This window comes from Martes martes (genome assembly GCF_963455335.1).
Source record: "Martes martes genome assembly, chromosome: 1".
In the NCBI taxonomy this organism is placed as follows: Eukaryota; Metazoa; Chordata; class Mammalia; order Carnivora; family Mustelidae; genus Martes; species Martes martes.
In genome coordinates, this window is record NC_137888.1 from 132,072,700 (window position 1) to 132,096,041 (window position 23,342).

At 41.5% G+C, this 23,342-nt stretch overlaps 1 protein-coding gene across 1 annotated transcript in view; it reads left to right on the forward strand.

The window, feature by feature from the left end:
* The window catches only part of PLCL2 (phospholipase C like 2), a gene marked incomplete at its 5' end in the record, with an annotated part of 190,991 nt that overhangs the window by 91,266 nt on the left and 76,383 nt on the right, over nucleotides 1–23,342 (forward strand). The gene's annotated exons all lie outside the window — the stretch shown is intronic.

Genomic DNA, 23,342 nt, shown 5'->3' on the forward strand with positions numbered 1-23,342 from the left:
CAAAGGAGGGAAACTGTTCAACAGCTGCCTGTTTTCTTACCAGAACACAAAAACATGATAATTTAAAAAAAGAAAGCCAGAGTGAGGGTTTTCAAAAATGTAATCCATTCTTCCCAATTTAATGACACAAAATTATTTATCTCTAAGTATATTTTTATTTTTACATCACTATGTCCTCAACCGTGTCTGCATTTCTATATTCGATATAAGCCCTAATGCATCCATCTACCCTTAGTGGGCCTTCGCTGTGAGTTGTTTTTCCATGGCAGTGTGGTTGTTTTTTTATGTCTTTAAATTTCTTATATTAACTTAAAGATGATCGAGAGTATATATTTAAGAACATTTTGAAAAAAAAAGAATCTTTCCAGGTCTCACCCTCCCACACCACTGTTTTTGTTAGTGCATTTTGCCTTCTAGTTGTCCACACATCCAGCACAGCTGTTGTTAAAGGATGCTTGCTGTTGTTCAGGGCTGGTCGTCTCCCCATCCAACCACAGTCTCTAATCCAACTCTCCTTTGGATTTATAAGATGCCCAACCAAGTTCAAAAGTCTGTGGTCTGTGGCCATGGTTCAAAGCAAAGCTGAGTGTCTTCTATGGAAATAAAATGGCCCACATGGGAGAAGGGCTTCAGCGTCTTTAGAGCTAAGATTTAATAAACGAAGTGGCTGGAATCCTCCACCACAGACTAATGCATTCTATAATGCTAACAATGACTCATTTAAACTGAGATGATTTTAATAAGGACAGAGATATCCTCGTTGTCCAGACTTTTTCTACTTTATCAGAAAAGTAAAATATCATTTGAGCAAATTCTTATTCCTTTGATGTGGAATATGTTCAAGGCTTCCATTGCTTTCTGGAGTCACATTTTCAAATGTAATGATTTTGTACCTCATTGTAGGTCAGCAGCAAACTACATTTTTGTGTGTATTGTGAAGACAGTCAAGATATGAAAGCTATTTATTTTCAGTCATTTAGGTAAATTGTTGTTCACAACCAAGACAGGAAATGGTATAATTCTACAGTTTCTGCCTAAAGCCTTCTTATGTCTTCACACTTAAATGTTTTGAGAGTGTTTCTTTTCTAATATTTGAAGCTTAAATAATAAGACCCCATTGGCAGGTGTTAATACTTGTTTTTAGAAGAAATTACAGAGGTGCCTTGGTGGCTAAGTCAGTTACACATCTGCCTTCAGCTCAGGTCATGACCCCTGGGTCCTGGTATTGAATCCCCACGTCAGGCTCCCTGCTCCAGGGGGAGCCTGCTTCTCCCCCTCTGTCCACCCCTCCCCCTGCTTGTGCTCTTGTTCTCTCTCAATTAAAAAAAACCTTTTTAAAAAATTACTTAAACAGAGCTAATTTGTTTTTTAAGATCGTGATTTTTGATGATTTATTTATTTATTTTTAAAGATTTATTTATTCTAGAGAGAGAGAGAGAGATTAAGAGCTTGAGCAGGGGGAAGTGCAGGGGAAGAGGGAGAGAGAGATCTTCAAGCAGACTTCCCACTGAGTGCAGAACCTGAAACATGACTTGATCTCATGATCCAGATTGAGATCATGACCTGAGCCAGCCACTTAATTGACTAAGCCACTCAGGTGCCCCAAGTTTATGATTTTTTAAAGAGGAAATAAATATCTAATAATTCTGAGAATAAAACTAAACTAGCACCAGTTATTTTCACTGGTTTTTCCTTTCTGATTTTGCTTAGTAGATTTATAATTGGTTGTGAAGTTTTGGAATACTGGGAAAATAAGTTTTCATTAAATTATATATCATCTCCCTGTTTCTTTGATTATAAGGCATTATGTGTGGACAGAGTGCTAGAGTTTTTGTTTTTATATGAATTTTTCCAGTGTTCCTTCTTTGGGTAATCTACATAGCTTCTGATCTCCATAAATTAAAAATGAGAGCAATGATCATTCATAATTGACATAGAAAGTCAGAAAGAAGAGGGTGTCACCACTAGGGGCAAAAAAGAGTTATGATTTAAGGGTTGTGACTTAAGAACCAGACCCATGCCTAGCAATTTCAGGCATGAATAGATTACTTAAAAGAAGCTAAGGTTGATTGTTTTCATGAAATACAAGTGCAAGGACATTCATTTCTGATTTTTGGTTGTAAGAGTATATCATTTGCAAAGACATAATTTCATGGAATTGCTTCAGTTATTTCTTTTCTTCAGTAAAGGAGGTAGTAACTTGACCTCTCTGTGTTTTAGTTATTTTAAGGCTTGAGAGTCCTGACGAAGCCTTCTCTAAGCCTTTCTGGTGGGGATGGTAGCCCCACTCTAGATGCCCATAGTTCCCTGGGCAGACTTCTGTATCACATCCTTTTGAAATTGTTATTTCTGTCATCCCCATACTTTAAGCTTTTTTAGTACTTCCATGGTACCTGGCTCATGATGCTTTTGATCGTTTATTGAATTGAAACTAAACTAAAAGCCAAAATAGAAAGCATAAAATTGTGCTGTCTTATGCCTGAAGTTAGTACTATACTTGATGAGTATAATATTCCATTAGTTACCCACATTGAAACATTGAGGGGTGGAGGTGAGGGAGACTTTTGCTTATTATTCTAATCTAGTGTCATTCTTAGTTTATTTCCGTAGGGGACTGAGAGTCTAATGGTTTTGTCTGTGCTTAATTTGTGCTCTCTATGTGCTTTTGCCTCCACAAGAGAATATATGAAAAGGATTGAGGGTTGTTGCCTCTGTGTTACAGTGTTCGGGCCCTGCCAAGAGGAGTGATAACAACTACTCTGCTGTGCCCTGGAAGGCCACCTTTATCTTTATAGGCACCCAGTATGGAGGCTTAGACGGGCTACATCCACCCTTAGTAAGGACAGGTGGGAGTTAGGCATGAAAGACTGTTGGCTTGTTTCCACCGGCAGTTTCTGAGGGCTTTGTGAAAGGAACAGAGGCAGTCATCAGCATTGAACGGCAGTTCTCGATATTCCTGGCAGTCCCTTGGAGAGACCAAGGGGAGGAGAACAGAAAAAATGAGATGGCCCATGGAACCATGATGTCATAAGCTGCCCCTGAGTCTGATGACCTTGGAGATGTTGGTAGGAACAGTGAGTGGAACCAAGACATAGGGAATTCTAATTCGTAGGAGGGAGATCTTGTCTAACCAGCAGGAACTGTCAGAGGAGCTGTAGGAAGCATCCAGCCACGCATCTGCCAAACTGAGTTTAGTGGCCTTGTAAGTCAAAAGAGAAGTCATGAGAAATGATGTTGGGCCACTTGTATCTTCATCACTGTGGACCTTCTCACGCTCCCTGAGTACTGGGTTTCTTTGTAGAAGGTAGAAGATAATGGTGTCTGCATCTTGGAGTGTTTGTGTGGTTTAAAGGAGGTAACACATACGATTCACCTAGCCCTGGGCCTGGCACGCCACGGTTATGCTTATTACCATGTTAGTTCCTTCCTGACCCTACAGTTCTTCTTCTGGTGTGAGTCGCTGCCCCCTCCCCGCCGCCCCCCCCCCCCCCCCCGTCAATGGAAGGGCCACAACCTTAGGGGTTCTTTAGCTCCTGTTGTGGGCGTGGTAGAACTGATTTTAAAGCTCTGACGGAGGAAGAGCAAATGATAACTAACAATTGACTAAAAATATGTCAGTTGTCAGAGAAACTCAAGATGGGGGAATCAGGCTACCTCCCCCATTTCATTTGGCTCTCACAATAACCCTGTAGAATAAATTAGTATCCTTGTGTAATATGAAGAAACTGAGGCTGACAGAGGACAAATCTAGGAGCCTGTGGCTGCCAGCTCTTGTCAGGCAGAGGCAGAATTCAGACCCACATCCATCAGGGGTTCTCTGACGTTGGGTGATATGTGGGAAAGCCTCCCGGCAGGGCAGGTTTTTAAAAAGTCACAGTAGCCCCTCTGCACAGTGAGTGCCTGGAAGGCCGGAGCTGCCTTTTCTGCTTGGTAAACCCAGAGCCCAGCAACATCTGGCACATGGCAAGCTCTCAGTAAATATTTACTCAGTGAATGAAAGTCACAAGTTAAGGTAGAAAACTAATTATTTCAGCAAGTGGCAGGTTGTCAGCAATATGAAATTTGTCATCAACATTATTGAGTTACTGAAAAATATGTGACATTTATTAATACAGGCTCCGCTCAAGTGGCTATCCAGCACTTTAAAGATCTGTGTTTAAAATTGGACAATATGTGAATAACTGACACAAGATAAAATTCAAAAGATGTCAACAATTTTTTAAACGATTGAAGAGGCACAAGCTGCTTCTTGAGAAAAGTAAACTGATAAGCCTAAAAATAGCTCTTAAAAAATAATAATGACATAAATTTTGATTCGTGTGTTCTCCACTTCTTTTCTTCTAAAGTGTAAATGTTCAAATCTTGCCATAATGGAGATTTTTTTAAAGCACTGTTTGTTTTCATGTAAGAACAATAAATTTTCAATCAGATTGAAAATTAAAAGTAAATACAATAATTGAAGAAGTAAATACACCATGCCAGTTCTTCACCAAATAAATTCTATATGCAGCTATTAGCTATAGTTTTATGAGAATTTTGATGATAGAAATGTAAAAGGCTAGCTGAACACTGGTATTTATGAGTAACCACAGAACCATAAATCTGTCAAGCCTGGGATCTGAGGGAAATTCTATGAGGTTGAACAAGTCAAGTTTCAGTTAAATGAGAGCTTTTCTCCACAGGTAAAAAACAACCGCTGTGACCATGGAGCTTTTCGTCAGCACAGTTGCCTTGCAGTTGGTTGAATCACCTCAGATCCCCCTTACCTAGGAGACAGGAGCTTTAACAGAGAGCTGGGCACCCTGAGATACCTTTTTTTTTTTTTTTTTTTTTTAAATCCCTTTGGTCAAAGTGTATTTAGAAGTAGCAAAAACCAATCTTGTCATGGTAAAGGAGAGGCTTTTTTGTTTTCCCACAGAAAGCACCTTTTCAAGTAAGTGCCTTTAATCCTAGTTGACTTTTCCTTGGAAGTTCATTTCACAGTCTTAGCGAAGATACACCAAGTACTTCGCCATTTCATACAACTTTTGTTGAGGCTCTCCAGTTCCTTTTCTTGAGGGGAATGGGAAGCCTGTTGAATTTTGTGGAGAAGCTATCACACACCAGTGGCTGCAGTCAGTTAGTATTTCTGGTAGTCAAAAGGGACTTGAGCTTTGTGATTTCTGTACCACAGGCCAGAAGGAGCTACCTTCTTAACCTTGGCTGTGTGTGTATTATAGTTCTATAAACAGTGTGATCTTGTGGCCTTCAGGAAATGCAAGCTATTTTTTTAAGTGCTTATCCTGACTGAAAAGTTGATTTGTTTGCATGAACTAGGTAAAAGCTAACTGTAATTAGCGTTTATTAATCCTCAAAACTTTCAAGTCAAATATACTTTTAGTAACACTGAACAAAAAAGGTATTCATCATTTCCATAAATTAACTGGTTGCAATATTAGTTTTAATGCTCTTTCAAGGTATGTCTATATCCAAGCATACACTACATGGTCTTACATAACACCAGACATAAGAAGTCATTTAAACAATAGTTGATGATTCGTTGAGGTCTTTTGTTACAGAGATCTTGTTGGGGCCATTTTTTATTTTACTCTCTCCCCCTCACTTTTTTTTTCTTTTTTAGAAGAAAGTTAACCTTGCTTTCTCTTTATATATAATGTGACTTTTGCAGTGATATTAGGGTAAGTGAACATTGTGGGACTTTTTAGCAATGACATTCATTTTGCATGTTTTAAAGTGTGTAAGACCCATAAAATGTAACTTCTTCCAAGAAACTTATATTGGCTCTGCTTGCTTTTATGGGTGACAGCCCTTCTTTCCAGCCATCCATTCCTGAGATCAGTGATGAAATTTGTTGACTGCTTGCTTTGGGCAAAGCACCACACTAGAAATGTCAGGGGGAATTTGGAATTGAAATATGACAAGTTCCTACCCTTAAGGAGCTTGTCATCTGGACCTGTGCTGTCTGATGCATTAGCTTGGATCCTTGTAGTTCTTGAGAACTGTGCTGTGGTCAATCAGAATGTGCTAGGTTTCAGGGATTTAGTATGAGAGAAGAAGGCAGAGTGTTTTCATAATTTTTATACTGATTACGTGTTGAAATGACAGTATTTGGGGTTAAATAAAATATTAACGTTTATTTCATCTGTTTCTTTTTATATTCTTTAAGGCAGTTACTAGAAAATTTTAAAATTACATATATGACTCATACTTTTTTGGACCACTGATCTAGATGATCTCTGCTTTTTTCTAGTGCTATCGCCAAGGGAAGGTATCCATCTCCCAAAAATAATTCAGTGTTTTCTCCATCAGTGCTCATGTTTATAACCACAACAAACAATAGCAATCAAAGAGTAACAGGATAGGAAATCAGAGTATTATGGTTTATTATTAGCCCTTTAACCCATTCTTATATGAACACATGGCTACATAATAGTTTGCTTCTGTCACAGTATGATACAAAAAAAAAAAAAAAAAAAAAGGCGGGGGGACTGAAGTTCCCAGGTGCTTAGACTAGAAATAAAAGAAAAGGAAGAGGTGGGGTGGGAAAGAGAGCCGTCCTTCTTGTGTGTAATCATGACTGCTTGATGTGGGTGATGAGGTCCAGGAAAGCATATCCTAGGCTGCTACTTCTCTGGGAATGATACAAGCAGAAGAGAAAGCTCTAATCAAACTCTTGTGAAATGCTCATCCTAGGAAAGAATAGTGGTAATGCTAATAAGAATAGTAGTGATAAGATCATCCACGTGGACTACATTTGACATTGACTGGGGGCATCAACAGCTTCAGTAGGCATTTCTATATTATTTGATTTCTACATTGTGTAATACTGAGCAGCAATCCTAGGAAGCAGGCACTGTTATCTAGTCCAGGTTCCCAAAGCAGCAGGCCAGGGGTAGTTACACAGGAAGCAGTGGTGTGGACTCCAGCCGACCACAGACAATAGACCAATAGACCATACCTGTGGAAGCCAAAGACACCATGGCCAACCCACTATCTCTATGAGGTCAAAGTGCTTGTCAGTGCCTGGTGAGCTCTTAGAGGGCAGCTCTGTGTCATTTTTAACCATTTAGATCCTTGAGATTGATTTGGGGGTGGATTTCAAATAAACTCCTTTTTCTCTGTACAGCAATCCCAGTAGATGGGACTTGAGGACTTGTAAAGTAAGTCTTGGGTAAGTCAACCTATGTAGTACTCTCACATTTGGTATCTCACCTGTGCCTTACAAAGCCCTGTGAAGTAATTAAGGGCAAGTAATTACTTTCTTCATTTTATGAAATCAGTGACTGAGGTTTCAAGAGGTTTACTGACCGTCCGAGGCATGCAGTCGGTCACTGGGGATCTGGGAGAGCTCAGCCCTGGCTGGCAAAGTGGGCCAGCTCGGGCAGTGGGAGGGACCGGGCTTTGCACTCAGCAGCTATGCCTTCAAGCACTGAATCACTTAGCACTAAATCGCTTCCAATCAGAAAAACAAAACAAAAAAATAGCATTTTTCTTGAGAATTTAATCCAGGGGATTGTTACAGGTGCTGAAAGAACCACAAGGCCAAATGGGGGATTGGTGAAGCCACCCAGAGATTAGCAACAGCAGAAAACCATCCCCCTGGGCAGGGTGGAGAGACGATGCAGATTGGTCCCTGAGCCCAGGAACCATGGGGACCTTTGAGGGGATGCAGCCTCTGCTAGCCTCTCCCCTGCAGACAGAGGAAGATGAAAACCCACCCAGCTTCGCCCCTCCTCCTGCCCAGGGTCTGGTTCTGTCAGAGCTCCTGAAAGTAATCCAGCAGTCATACAGCTGACATGGGATCTTAGGACATCTACCCCAAGGGCCGGCTCCCTGGTAATACAGAGTACTGCAAGGTTGGAGAAGGAACCCATCTGCCTGGCAAACCATTTAACCTCTGAAATGGGGGTGATGATAGGTCCTGCCTCAGAGTTGAGGATTCAAAGAGATAATGTTTATAAAGTGCCTGTGGATGACATAGTTCAGCAGAGGTTGCCCCACCTCCCCTGCCCAAGGGAACACCTGCAGTTAGCATGGACAGTGGTTACCATGTGACCTAAAAAGCATGGGTGTGTGGCACATGAGAATGAGTGAGATCCTGATGGTCTGAGCACTGCAAAAAGTCACAGATTATTCCAGTCATTCTCCACACTTCATTTTCTTCATTCTTCTTGCAATTTTCTTTCTCAGTTACTTCATAAAGAAAATGCATTATATTAACTACATCAAGGACATTTCCCATTTTGTCCGGGGCTAGTGGGCTACAAGAGGGAAGTAGGATTGCTCAGAGGGCACTGATGCTGGTCATGCAAGGGTTGATTTTACCCATTTTTCTAGCCCCAACTTACTCTGAAAAGCCCTCGGTCTCAAGTTTTAGTCTTATTAAAAACTGCTCTAGAGTAATGCTTTTAGAAGCACAACTAAATTACTTGAAAAACAAATTTTATAATTGGAGTAAACGTGACTCAGCTAAAATTCCTCTTTCCAGAGGATAAAATGTGATTTCTGTATTGCCATTATAATTTCCAGTAAACCCAAGTGAATTTTGCGTCGTCTTTGGCTTGGGGGGGTGGAGGGGAGATGCATCCAATCAGATTAAGAGATAAACTTTTTGCTAATCCTGTTTTTAGATGCATTTCTTAAATGTCATGAGCCACAGACTCAACCGAGCAACCTTACAAAGGATGTCCGAAGTTGGAGAGTTGAATTGTGAGAAGGCTGGGGCAGAGTCCTAGGTTGTCAGTGGTGACACATGTGATGATGATGGTGTTATATGTGTGTAGTACATTCATGTTTCAATTTGGAATGAGATCTGCAATACACATGCATATTTTGGAGGGCAGGGAGGCATGAATCGATCCCCAGAAGAACTGGTCTGTGGTCCACTGGAATAGCCCAGCCCTCAGTTCCTTTACCCTGCCTCACACCTTACTTCTCTGCTCTAGCTCCAAGAATGCACACCCCCGCTCCAGGACCCCCTTCTAACAACTGTATCCCCTTTCTGCAGGGCTCCCTCCCTTTGCTTACTCTCTACAATGCTTACCCATGCCCCTGTTAACCTCTCCAGAAGATTGTAACATCCATTTGTGTATTGCTCCCCCTTCTGTGGGCTGCATAGGGAATTCTGTGTGATTTGCAACAAGTCCAGACTCTGGGAGAGTCAGGAGTTAAGAACTTCAGGGGAATCTGACTTGCAACACCCAAGGCTGTGTGGCGAGCCCAAGCCAGTGCCTGCAGGGCAGCTCTTCCTGCGAGTCATGGGAGAACAGCTTAGCTCTGTGCAGCTAAGCAGGTGATCTCATTGTTCTCCCAACAAGGTCCATGCAGAGCAAAGGGGAGCTCCAGCCGGGAGCTGGGCAGGGACTCTGTTCTAGCGAGGCAGGCTGGAGATTGGGCTACAAAGGGGCAGAGGGTAGGGAAAACTGTAGCAACCTCAGGAAATTAGTAAGAAACAGCTCTAAGGACTAGGTCACCATGCCCAAAGGTATACATGGCTATCTGTCCACTGGTTCAAGACAGCAGGACTAACCACACCTCACAAACACCTAGACGTGGGTTCCTGGCCTAGGCAGGATGGGCTCTTACACTGGACAAGGTGAGGTGTGCAAGTTGGAAGTGTCCAGAGAGGCTAAACCGCCAGCCTGCGAGCCTGCAAGTTGGCCCGGGAACATCTCTGTAGCTGAGATTAGACTTTGGTTATACCTGACTCTGCAGTGCCTGGCACATGGTGACAACTTAACACATGGTTAATAAGGTCACTTTCAAACAGGGTGATCAAATATTTCAGTTTGCCCAGGACCACCCCGGTTTTTGTGGCATATTTATTACTAATTCCCACTTTCACTCCCAGAAGTGTCCCAGTTTAGATGTCATTCTACCTTGGGGGAATAGAATCCACCATTTGCTGGTGGTCTGTGGGTGCTGGGGGCCTGTGTCTTTGTCCTCCTTTCGGAGGCTTCTGTTGGGGTACAGCTTCATTCCCCAGTGCTCTCTCCCCAGAAGTCTTCCCTGGGAGAAGCTTGGGCCTTAGCGAGTCAGTCAGGGTTGCATAACTGGCTGAAGGATCAGCTTCGACACTCTCAGAATTTAAAGCAGTGTTTAGAGGTGTAGTATGTAAAGCAGCCTGATTCCTGGAATAAGGACAGCACCCTGCTTGGTAAGGGCTTTTGGTGATTGGTTTGTAAGTAGATTCGGAATTAGTCCTTGTTGTCCACTCCTAGGTAACTTTAATGAAATATAATACAATATAGTTAAATGTGGTATTTTAAGTTTACATTATGTAGTTGATACTCTGGTTTCTCTTCAGATTGCATAAATCTTTTGCCTTTTATATTATGCAGTTGACCCCTGAGCAACACGGAGGTAGGAAAATTAAACACCTCCCCCTGCCCTCAAAAATCCTCATATAACTCTTGACTCCTCCCAAACTTCACTAATAGCCTACTCTTGAACTTACCAGTAACATAAACAGTCAATACACATATATTTTGTATGTTATATGTATTATATACTGTATTCTTACAATAAAGTAAGCTAGAGAAAAGAAAATGTTATTAAGAAGTCAAAAGGGGGAGAAATACATTTACAGTACTGTGCTGTAGAAAGATCCGTGTATAAGGGGACCTGCGCAGTTTAAACCCATGTTGTTCAAAGGTCAACTGTCATACTTTACCTTTGTAGAAAATCTAAGCATGCCTTAGAAGTGCCTGTATTTTGTCTTCACACCAGTATCCTGAAACATAGGCGTGAAAAGCTTTCTAGTTCCAACTCTCAAAACCCAAGTTTATGGGATGTACTTTTGTAGGATTGCCTGAGCTTCTTGATTTTATGTCCTATACAGAATGGGATAGAGACCCCTATTCACAGTGCGTTCTATGTTGTATTACTTAAAGCCTGAGCCAGGTGCGGGAAGCCGTCTGTAGAGCGAGTGTCATACAGCTGTGGGGCATGACCTGTGCGCTGGGGACCTGTGTTCTCTCCCTTGCCAAGTCTCACGGCACCAAGGGCTGGAAATGTGACACGGGATGGCACGGAAGCAGTTCCGTTGCTTTGTCACTGGCCTCATAGACCGTCTGAGATGCATTAATGATGAGATCTTACTGGTTTTTAAAACTGCTTTTCATTTCAGTTTGATGAGCTAATTAATCTGGAAGGGACTTATGGTTTTAAAAGGGTATACGACGATGAAGGAAAATGGCAGAACCGGACCTTCTACAATCCAAATTGGCACTGCTCTGTTTTACAAATGCTCTCAGCTAATTGTGCAAGTCTTATGGATTCCTGCCATGTCGGCATTGGCATTTTTATTGATTGCTTAAGCCAAGTGGGGCTTTTAATTAAAAAAAAAAAAAAGTCTTACTGTGGGCATAACATAAAGCGTATGTATGTTTTTGCTGTAAATCAAGTAGATAAAAAGATGGTGAAGGTCTGTCTGTGCTACTTAGGCTGGTGTTTGCATGAGACAATCTTTTATTTGAACCTCTCTGAGGAGGAAAGCCGTGTATTTGGCTTTAATTTTAGAAATTGGCTTTAATTTTAAGAATTTTCAATGATTAAAAGAATTGGACTATAACAAGGTGTACTATAATTTTGGAGATAATTCTAACTGTTCAAAAGTTATTTTAGAAGTGTGCAGGTTTCTATCTGGTGTTCAAAATAGTAATCTTTGAGTTCATTCATTCAGGGGGGTTGATAAACTGTATAACATTTAAACATTATCTATCCTTTAGCTCAGTTTTATCAGACTGTTAAGGCGGAAGCAAAATACATAGTTCCCTAAACGGGCTGGTGATTGTTAAAGTTGTAAAACAAATGAGGCTTTTTCCCTTTGTTGACCTTTTAAAACAGGTGGTGAGTCGTATTCACACGCATAGGAAAAATGCGCCTGATTATCAGTTCTGTACATATTTGTATTTTTTCTGTCTACGGCATGGGAGTATGTGTTCCCAAGACTGGGAGGCCTTCTCAGAGGAGGTGCTGGCTCAGAGCCAGCCTCCTGGCCTGCTTCCCCTTCTCCTGCTCCCAGGCCCCATGAGTGGCTTCAAACCTTATAGGCTCTTTCCTCTCTCGTGCCTTTGCATTTGCTGTTCCCTCTGATTAGCCTTCCCCTCTTCATCTTTCATCAGGATCCAGCTCAAAAGCCACCGTCTGGGGGAAGCTAATGACAGTCTTGTCTCTTGCTTTCCCAAAGGACTCTGCTCCTTCGGAGATGACATGTTTCCTTTCTCCTGCATCATTAATTTCCCTTCTTTACTGGGTGAATCCCTTCAGCCTTGAACACTGCTGTATGGTCTCCAGTCTGACTAAACACTCTCTCTCCCTCCCTCTAACCCCCTTCTTCATGGAGTTAACCATACTCACGCTCTCTGCTCCTCACTTTCCTTTCAGTCCCCGCTCCCCCCAAGACTAACCCTTAATCTTCCCCTCTAATTAGACATCACAACATTGCACACCATTTCATCAAGCCAGGAACTTGGCAGCTGCCTCAGACTCCTCCATTTCTCTCATGTGTGGCCTCCAGCCCATCGGCCAGTGTCATCAGCTCTGTCACTGACGTCGTGAAGCCATCCGCTTCTCTCCGTATCTGGAGATACGGAGAGAAGCGGATCCGTATCTGTATCTTCTCTCCGTATCTCTCCATATCATGTCACCGCCATGGCTCCGGCTACCATGGTCCCATGTGTGGGATGCTGTAGTTATCTCTCTGCTGTCTCCCTGCCTCGGCCCTTCCCTTCCTCATCCACTCCACTTGGCCTGTTTTAGAAGGGCAAATCAGACCACGGCACTCTCCTTCAAGGAGTTGCCCTTGGAATTAAATCCAGTGCCTTCCTGTAAAATTCTATCGGCTCTAGCCTCTGCCTCCCTGTGGTTTCTTCTCCTTCCAGTCTCACCACCTACCTACACGTCCGCTACATTTTTCTCCTTTGTGTGCTGGAGTACTCAATGTCGCTTGGGCCTCAGCATCTTTGCACTGGTCATTTCTTCTTCCTAGAAAGCAGAGTGGAACAAGTGGTAGAGGCCAGACTCACCAGAAGTTAGGGCGTTTGAGGGATCTATCCGGAGGCTGTCTGGATGAAGAGCAAGAAGCAAGGGAAGCCACGAAGCACCCACCACAGCTGGGACCAGGCCTGGGAGGTCCACGAAGAAGGCCTGCAGGGTTTTGATGGCCAAAGGCTGCCAGGCAGGGAACCGGTCTCCAAAGCCTGCTGAGCCACAGCACCTAGCTTGGGCTCATGGTTTAGCGTGGTGTTGGCCAGCTTGAGTATGCCAGGAAGAAAATATTAGAACTTCAGTTTCATTTTGTGAATGTTCTCCAACATACACAATCTGTTAGTAGCTAGCACACGTATTTAATAAACACACACACACATCTCAAAGGCATGCTCAGTAATAAGAGCACGTGACCAGTGTACAAAAAGCACTTCATTAAAACAATAAGTGCTTTAAAATTGTTGTGAGAACCTCCCAACACAGAAAAGCCCAAAAGCAGATGGTTTCACTGGTGAACTCTAGCAGACACTTGAGGAAGAATTAACATAACTCTTCCTTTGTGTTTCTGTGGTATTAGTGGTAATGTCTCCTCTTCCCTTTCTGATTTGATGTATTTGAGTCCTCTCTCTTTTTCATGGTAAGTCTAGCTACAGGTTTGTCTATTTTGTTCACCTTTAAAAAAAAAAAAAAAACAACTCCTGGTTTCACCGATCTTTCCCTTTGTCTTATTGGTCTCTCATTGATTTCCAGTCTGATCTTTGTTATTTCCTTCCTTCGAATAGCTTTTTACTTAGGTTTGTTCTTTTTCTAGTTCTTTGAGGTATAAACTTAGGTTATTTGAGATTTTTCTTATTTCTCGATGTAGGCATTTATTGCTATAACCTCTTTCTTAAGCAGTTTTTGTTGTATCCATGAGTTTTCGTATGTTGTATTTCCATTTTCATTTGTCTCAAGGCTTTTTCATTTCTTCATTGACCTACTGGTGGTTCAGTAGCATTTTATTTTATCTCTATGTACTTGTGAATTTCCCGATTTCTTCATGTGATTGATTTCTAGTTTCAGACCATGGTGATCAGAAAAGATGCTTGATATGATTTCAGTCTTCTTAACTTTATTAAGATTTCTTTTATGACCTAACATATGAGGTATTCTGGAGAATGTTCCATCTGTGCTTGACAAGAATGTGAATCCTGTTGCCTTTGGATGGAATTTTCTGTATATATCTGCTAAATTCCTCTGGTCTAACATGTCATTAAGGCCAGTGTCTCCTTATTGATTTTCTGTCTGGGTGATCTATCCGTTGATGTAAGTGGGGTATTAAAGTTCCCTACTATTACTGTATTGCTGTCTATTTCTCCATTCAGGTCTGTAAATATTTGCTTTATATATTTAGGTGCTCCTATGTCAGGTGCATAAATATTTACAAATGTCACATCCTTTTGTTGAGTTGACCCTCTGATCTTTGAGATTACCAGTTCATGAAAAGGGGCTACTGTTCTGATGGCCAGCATTAGTCTCACCAGGGGCTATGGACTATAAGAGCCCATTCCCTCAAAAAGTTCACTTTCTGCTTGAGAGATAAGGCGAACCCACATAAAACAATTAGAGAACTGAATAAGACTATAATTAAGTGTTAAATTATAGGGTAAAGACTTTAACTACTATAAGAGTTTGGAGAAGAGACGGCATTGAGAGCACAGCCTTGTGAATGGTTTGGAATTTAAAAGAATATTTTGTAGAAAGTGAACTTTCCCTTTTATTTGATTCATGCTCTCCCCCCCACCCCCGGGCTAATTGTTCACACACACTAATCTCATATGCAAATAAACCATTAGATTAAAAAAAGCCCCAGGAAGAAGTTTGTTTTGCCTATAAGACAAGATGGAAAATAATAAACAAGATGATTGCAGAGTAAATTATCTGTGAAGGAATTTTCCTTTTAAAGTTTGATTTTAAAATATAAAATATAATATATATATAATATAATATATATTTATAAATATAATATATATTTATAATATATAAAATATAAAAGTTTTAATTTTAAAATATAAAATTTCTGACTGAAAGAGCTACTGCCTCTTCCTTCTCTGTGGTGGGTGTGGTCCAAGACGGCAACTCTGCAGGTCTGCCTGCTTACAGGTCTCTGTGAGGCTTTCCTGTTCGGTTTTTTAAAGATTTTATTTTGAAGTAATCTGTACATCTAATGTGAGGCTTGAACTCACAATCCCGAGATCAAGAGTTGTGTGCTGTACAAACTGAGCCAGCCAGGAGTCCCGGGAGCTTTCCTTCTGGGTCCTGACTAGCCCCGCAGAGCCATCATTTCCCCTCAGTGCCACGTAGTGATGGATTTAAAGGTAAAAAGTGAGGAAAATATCCTTCTATGGAAAGAAGGAAAATATCCTTCCATGCTATCCCGAAATAATGAAGAACCAGCACAATGTAGGTGGAAAAATTGTGATTGAGAAGCTGTTCTTAGAATTGATCATATTGGAGGCTAAGATTATATACTATGTGATTCAGCTTGCATGGCTTTTAAAACTCGGTATGATTTACCAAACAGTTATTAACAATTAAAGTTATGTAACCACATCTTGAAATAGCACTGTAGTATAGGAAGTCAACCGGCTTTATGATGTGCTGAATAAAGAATTATCATATACACAGTTGGGAAACACTGACAGTTTTCACACCAAAGTGGGCCACTTAAGTACCATTATTATAGATCATAAATTAAAATTCATTAGCATCAATAATTTCACTGGAATGTAAAGCAGCACTTGCATAGTTTATAGGAGCTCAGTGCTCACCATTAAGTTTTTCATTACTGGAGAAAACCAATGAATTTTATTGCAGTGTACATTGGACACAGATGTACATTATGGTTTTATAAATTTACTTTACTTTGAATAAATATTTCAGTGGTAGTGAAAGTGTTTGACCAAAAGAGTGTTGTCATAAAAGTATTGTATTCCATTATGTTCTCCTGATTTCATAATTAAAGATCCTGTTTTTTTTTCAAGGCAGGGGCAACCCATCACATTGAATGAGCTGGAAGCTTTAACCTGACATTGAAAACTTCATTTTATAGGAACTGGAAATGTATTTTCTTTGCGCATAGTTATTTTGAACACTGTAGGAAATAATATAGGCGTATGAAGTAGAAGGGGTCATCTGAATAATTCTGGTCAGAAAGTGCTTTGAGTGAAGTCGTTTTAGTATTTTTTAGACAAAAATATTATGAAGATCATTGCTTCGTATTTTTCTTTTTACATATGAATACTTACGTGTGAGTTAAATTATAATTCTAACTAAATTGATGGGATTTAAAATTAACAAAAGAAAAATAAATAAAATTAACAAAAGACATTGAGAACTGATTTATTTATTTATTTGTGCCCTATGAATGTGGGGATACAACCTGCTGAAGAGGGCATCTGGTTGCTTTTGACAGTTTCCCAATATATCTTGGGCATCACATCCACTTGGTTGTGCTTAAAAGTCCCCCCAGGAGCATTAACTGGTAGCCTCAGTGAAACACGACACAGAAGGGAACTGTGTTCATTCTGTTCCTTCTGGAATGGGACTAACTTCCAACAAATCCTAAGTGATTAGAGTACTGCAATTGCACATTTATAATCGTGTTCTTTTTATTATTCTTTCATGAAGAAATAATTTCAGCCTGAAATGTATTTATTGAACAGCACCTCACGCAGAGTGTACAAAACTTCAGGCAGCGTTTTGAGCACTTTCCAGCTGTGAACTCATTTATTATTATAACAACCCTATGAAGTAGATACTATAAATAACACATGGGGGGCACAGGTATTTTTTTAAGTCTCCGTTTTACAGTTGGAAAGCTGGAGGACTAAAGACTATATAATGCTAGCTTGCCTCTTGGGGCTCATAGTATTTCTGTGGGTGATTCCTAAATTAGAAAGTACATAAGCTATCAGATTATTTTGTTCCCCTTGGAATTAAGAAAACCTATTTTACAGCTATAAATAAGAACTCTTCCTATGACTGATTGGTTTTGCTGTTATTAGTGAAAATCTGTTCCTTATATTCGTAAATTATGTGGTTTCCTTTTGTTTGCCTCTCAGTTTGTCATCTCTCTTTTGGATAGCCTTAAAATTTCCTTGACAGTCCTATAAAACATATACCCTTTGCCTTTAACGTGTAAGGCTGACTTTCTTTTTTAGGAAATGATAATCTTTTTCTTTGCCTTTTGAAGTTTATGTTAATAAGGTGCATGACTCTAAACCTCTTCGAGGAAGAGGGATGGGTTTGTGTATCACTTTCAGAATCCACTCAGTCTTTTGAGGACTCTGAAACCCTCCTGTGAGCCTTCAGAGACTGACATCTAGGTTAGGGACACCTTTCTGGCAGCACAGGAAAATTTAGGAACTGTAGTGCTTTAAAGGGGAATAACTTTTGAAAATAATTCAGTACATTTGCAAGCCTGGTCAAGTAGATGCCCTGTGGCTAGACTTAAGTGGATCACCTGTAATCCACTCCTGTTGTCATTGTTTTAAAGAGTGATTATTTTGAGAGAGAGAGAGAGAGAGAGAGATAAAGAGAACAAGGTGGGGAGAGGCGGAGGGAGAGAATCTTTTGAGCAGATTCCACGCTGATCGAAGAGCCAGATGCTGGGATCGATCCCATAACCCATGAGATCATGACCTGAGCTGAAACCAAGAATCAGACGTTAACCCAGTGAGCCCACCTAGGTGTCCCTGAATTGTTATTCTTATTTGTGTTCCTCTGTATATAACTTTAAGGTTTTTCTTTTTGTATTTGTTTTTGAGCAATTTGACTGTGAGATGTCAAAGGGGTGTTTTATGTGTATGTGTGTGTCTGTGTGTGTCTGTGTGTGTGTGTGTCCTATAATGTGGATTGAATGCTGGGCATCATGTTTTGTAAAGACTGAAGTAAATAACACTTATGCTCAGAAATGAACATGCCTCTTCATCTTCTGGGTCGTTAATGTTGGGGAAGTTGATCCAGTCTAGTTAATAATTGCATGGGTTTTGTATTTTGAAGCGCCATTGTTACCTTTATTGTACCACTGACTTTAAATTCCTCCCCCAGTGGGCAACAATAGCCTTGTGTTTAGGGTGGGGACTAGAGTCCCAGAGGTTTACTTATTGTACCTGCTCTGCCCTCGGCTTAATCCTCAGATGGCTGTGTGAGAAAGGAGTCTCTTTCCGTGTTATTGCCCCACCTCCATGGTGCACGGCTTGCTCCTTGGTGCCAGGGTTCTGGGAAAGTCAGGGGGAGTTCTTTGTCCTCCTGATCTAGTTTCAGTATTCCGCAGCCATATGCTTCTGTTCATCAGGATGGAACCTTGTGGGCACACCTGCCCTGCTCCCCTCAGCAGCCACACTCGGCCAGTGTCTGTGTGGAGTTGGGGCTGGAGATAGTCTTCTGCTCTCTCTTGGTGGTAATAGAGTTCTGCTTTTATTGGTGCAGGCTCCTGAGTCCAAGAGGTTCTTCTACCCTTTGGGGCAGTAGATCTTTGCCTGGCTGTAGAGATAGATGGATTTTGCTTCTACCCTGACCCCAGTGGTGCAGGAGAAAGAGGGCTTGCTGCCCTTCCCTCAGTGGCTTAAGGCGTTTGCTTCAATATGGGAGGGTAGTTGGGGAAAGAGGCAGAGTTTCAATCTGCCCCCCATGTCTGTGCCCTGGAGAGGGGCTCTCTCTCCTGTTCTCCCAGTTTTTCTCAGGAGCACCCATGAAGCAGACCTACAAATGTGTGCAAACTCTGCGTGTGTCTGGGGCTCCCTGTTACTCTACACTGATATCCTAGCCCACACTTGGCCTGTAGGAATTCCTGAAAATCTTAGCCGACTTCTTATGTGTGTGGCTTCCATGATGACCTCTCTTTCCCATGCCCGGTCAAACGTAAAGCAGTTTCTGGGTCTTGTCTGTCCTTGGAAGGGCCTGTCACTCTCTGGAATGCAGCTCCCTTGGTTGCTTTGTGACCACATCTATTCTGATGAATAGAAGAAAACTTAGGATTTTATAGATAGTTTGGCTTTTTCTCATCCTGGTGGTAATGATGTTCTCTCTTGGCTTTCCATATTCTGAGCTATCCTCTTGATGGTACCTGCTCACACACGTGACTTTCAATTCTCCTGTGGGTTCCCAAGCCAAAAGCTGATCTGCGGGTTCACAGACTTCTTGCCAAAGTTGGGCCAGGGTGAGCTCTGGGAATGCAGTAGAGGGCATCCTGGGAGAGGGGGGCCGTGAGGAGAGGAACCTGTGGGCCAAGCAGCTCTCTGTTATTTGCAGTAAAGGGAATTCCACGTGAGCGGGAAGCAACATTTGGCTGTACCTAGCTTTTCTTCAAGTTATTTTATTCTTTTCAGTTCATCTGATTGTACAAAATGACCTTCAAAGTGACCGATTTTCCTCCAGATCCACCCCCCCACCGTCTTTGCTCATCTTGGAGAGCACATCAAAGTTTTAACGATGAATGAGAAACCTTGCAAGGTAGCTCTGATGTGCCCAGCATGACTTCTTCCTTCAATTCAGGTTCTTGTTACTGAGCTTAAGAAAGGTCAGGCCTTGCTGTGCTCCTTTAAGGGGCCTCAAGTTGCTTCTGGGGGCGTCCTGTTTTCTTTTGTTAAGGATAGAAATTTCTTTAACCTGGTGTTTCTTAACTCTCTTTATTCCTAGGCCCCCTTCAATTAACACATAGATCTCAAGGTCTTTTTAAATGTTATTTCTAAACCAAATTAAATGACTTGACTCAAAACAAACCAGAAAGGCAAACGAAGGCTTGGTTTTCATATTTTCGTAGTCCATCCCCTTCTTCCTTCTGAGATGCCCCACCCCCAGCCCACTCTGGAATCCCCACCTGTATCTAGAATTCAGCATTTTAGGGTTGATGTGGAGATAGGCTTTTCGAAAGCTGATTTTCCTTCAGACCGAACATTTGTTTCGTGTTTCTTCTCTTGGTGTTAATAAGTGCTGATAGAGTATCAGAAGTTTATATTCTCTTGTTTTTGCCACTGAGAAGATTTAGATGGTGAGTGCTTAAAATGGAAGAACCAGCTTCGAAACATCACACTGTTTTTAGAAGCATTTTGAGACATCTTTATCTCAGCAGAAACTTAACATCTTTTCCTCTGGTTTTAGGTGATTAGTTCATGTAAATCATATGAATTTTGTTTTCTCTAGATAAAAAAGACTATATATGTAGCACTTTTCACTGTTAAATTTAAACTAAGTAACACTAGGAGCGAATATAGGAAAGAGACTCCAGCCATGTGGTGTTGATCAGCTGCTGAGTTTATGCAAGTACAGCGGACCCTTGAAAGGCGAGGGTTTGAGCTGTATGGGTCACTTAGACGTGGACTTTTTTTTTTCCAATAAATATGGTGCAGTGCTGTAAATGTATTTTCTGTTCCTGACGATTTTCTTAAAAACATTTTCTGTAGCTTAGTTTATTCTAAGAATACAGCATGTAATACATAACATGCCAAGTATGTGTTAATCAACTATGTGTTACCGGGAAGGCTACTGGTCAGTAGCTGGCTCTGAGTGGTTGAGTTTTTAGAGAATCAGAAATGATCAGCAGATTTTCAACTGTGTGAGGGATGGGCACCCCTAACCCTCGAGTTGTTCAAGGGTGAGCTGTTCTTGATCACACCTGGGCTGAAAAGTGAAAGCCGAGTAGGTGTGGGATAAAGATTCTGGGAGTCAGGTCAACTGGGGACCTGGATCTCCTGCTATTTGAGCCTCAGTTGTTCCTCCCTCCCACACAGGGGCTTCTGTCCTTCTCTTCTCTTCCTCTGGGCCGTGGGGGCTGGCCTGCCTTCACATCCACCTGCAGCTTCCAGCCAGTGGTTCAGGTCCATCCGGTGGCGAGAGCAAGCTTGCACATCCGTTCTCCTGTTTGGTCTCTAAGCAAGCACACTGTTGGTGTTTGCTAATAGCTTCATCTGTTGGAGAGGAAGGAGGCCGTGGTGTGCTCTGAGAGGACAGGAAGGTTCTGGGTCACAGCAGACAAGGGGGAAGAGACAGGAAGGTCTCTTGTAAGGGAAGTCCCTGCTGTCATTATATCAGCCTATGTTGGGGTGACCGTCATGTGCCTGTGTCTGCAATGAAGGATCAGAACTCACCAATCAAAACCTAGCTGGCTTGTGAAAAGCAGGGCAATGTTTTGAAAGCCTCAAGTGTGGTGGTTAAGCTCCTGTCTGTCCCACAGATGGGGATGTGTGAGCACATAAGTATGTTATTAACGTGCTTTGTGATTTGGCTTTTTCTTCTTAATAACAAAGAGAACTATGAATCTGAAATGTACCAATTGTAATACATTAGACAGTAGTAGGTGAGTATTAATCAGTATGTTAAGATGGACAGAATGAAAGATTACGGTGCTGAGGAAATGCTATATGTATTTTTAATGGATAAATGGGTAAGCAACTTCATTTATCTTTGTGACTTCTTTTTACTAGTGGCACCTTAGAGATATAATTTATAACGATTATAAAATTCCCTTACTTAATTAGTATGTTGTCTTTACTAAAGGTACATGTTTGTTTTTAAAGGTAAAGCAACCGTCGTTCTGAAAAATTGGAAATTTATACATTTGTTTCAGGCCCTTATGCATGGCTGATTACAAATTTAATTTCATGCCAACTCACTTAAATAGATAGAACACAGGCTATGCTTTAGGGGTTTGGAAGAGCTATGATGCAATTCATCTTATGGATACAACTGCCACAGTTTTTATGTCTTTTGCACTTTATTGTTCTGAGGATTCAGTTACAAAGAAATATGCTACCTTGTGGCTTTTATGTTGTATCTTGGTATTTAAAAAGCCTCTATGGTTCATTTTGAAACTTTAAGGGAAATGATAACCATATGATTTAAAGTTCAAGTTTAATTACCTCCTGCAAATTGCTTTTGGAAGTATAGGTAGTCAAAAAGTAAGAGTGGATTTAAACTTCGGATGCAGAGACTGGTGTAATCACTCTCTAAAATGTAGAGATTTTACTCAAAATAGATTCTCTCCAAAGCAGAAAAGTTAGAATTGCCTTTGTATAATATTCTTCATGCTCTTCTCTTCATTGCCACAAAAGTTATATAATCTCAACCTCCACGTCTATTTCCTGTGTATGAATGGAATGACTTACTGAAAATTTATCAAAAATTTCATATACTTCTTGAAAGGCAATATCACGTTTTAGGTGAAAATTATGAAAGATGCTTTGAGGTCATTTGAGCATTTTAAAAAAAGGTAATAAAGATGTCTGTACAGGGAAGGAACTTCAATACACACATAACTATGGCATCAACCTCTTAAGGCGGGCACCTGTGACACTGTGCAGGAAGTTGAGGGCTGTGCCCTTGGAGACGCAGACTTCTTCAGAAATAGATACTGCTGAGAGTGTTTCCCTTGATGGCGTTCACAACCCGGTGATGCTGCACATACTTAGGTGACATTGTTCTGAGCACTAGCCCTGTGCGTGGCAGTAGGCTTTAATAAATCCAGCTCTAGGGTGTCAGAAGCACCCTCAGCTGTCCTCCCACCCAGACTCAGTACAACTGCAGCCGCAGAACCGTACGCGTGCGAAGTCTTGAGAACCATGACTAATCGGAGACACTTAAGAGCCAGGAATTTTGGCTGGAATTTCAGTGTCTACTCATTTAACACACAGTTTAGTGGTCAGTATTTAGCTGTTTCTGGATTTTTGGCGTTTCCAGAAATAGCCCAGATATCTTAGTGAGTCCAAGTGGTCAGGAAGTGGTTTTCAAACTTCAGTGTGCCTCCCCTTCACCTAGAGTGTTGCTTACAGTGCGAATTCCTGAGCACTACCCCCTAGAGATCTGATCCTGTGAGCCTAGGAATCTGCATTTTAATCAGGTAAGCCAGGTGGTTCTGAGGCAAGTGGTGTGGGGACAGGCCTTTGAGGAACACTGGTGTGGGAGATGCATTCAGATGCAGAGTCTGCTTCATGGGTGTATGACCTGTGCAGTTGGGTAGGCCCCACACTCAGTAAGGCCCTGTACTTGAATCAATACTCTTCTGTCACCTTAAAATTCTTTTTTTTTTTTAATTTACTTATTTATTTGACACAGAGAGATAGATCACAAGTACGCAGAGAGGCAGGCAGAGAGAGAAGTAAGCAGGCTCCCTGCTGAGCAGAGAGCCCCACGTGGGGCTCGATCCCAGGACCCTGAGATCATGACCCGAGCCGAAGGCAGAGGCTTAATCCACTGAGCCACCCAGGTGCCCCCTTTGTCACCTTAAAATTCTTAACAAAAAAAAATTTTTTTTTTTGAGAGAGAGAGACTGGGGAGGGGCAGAGGGCGAGGAGAGAGAATCTTAAGCAGGCTCC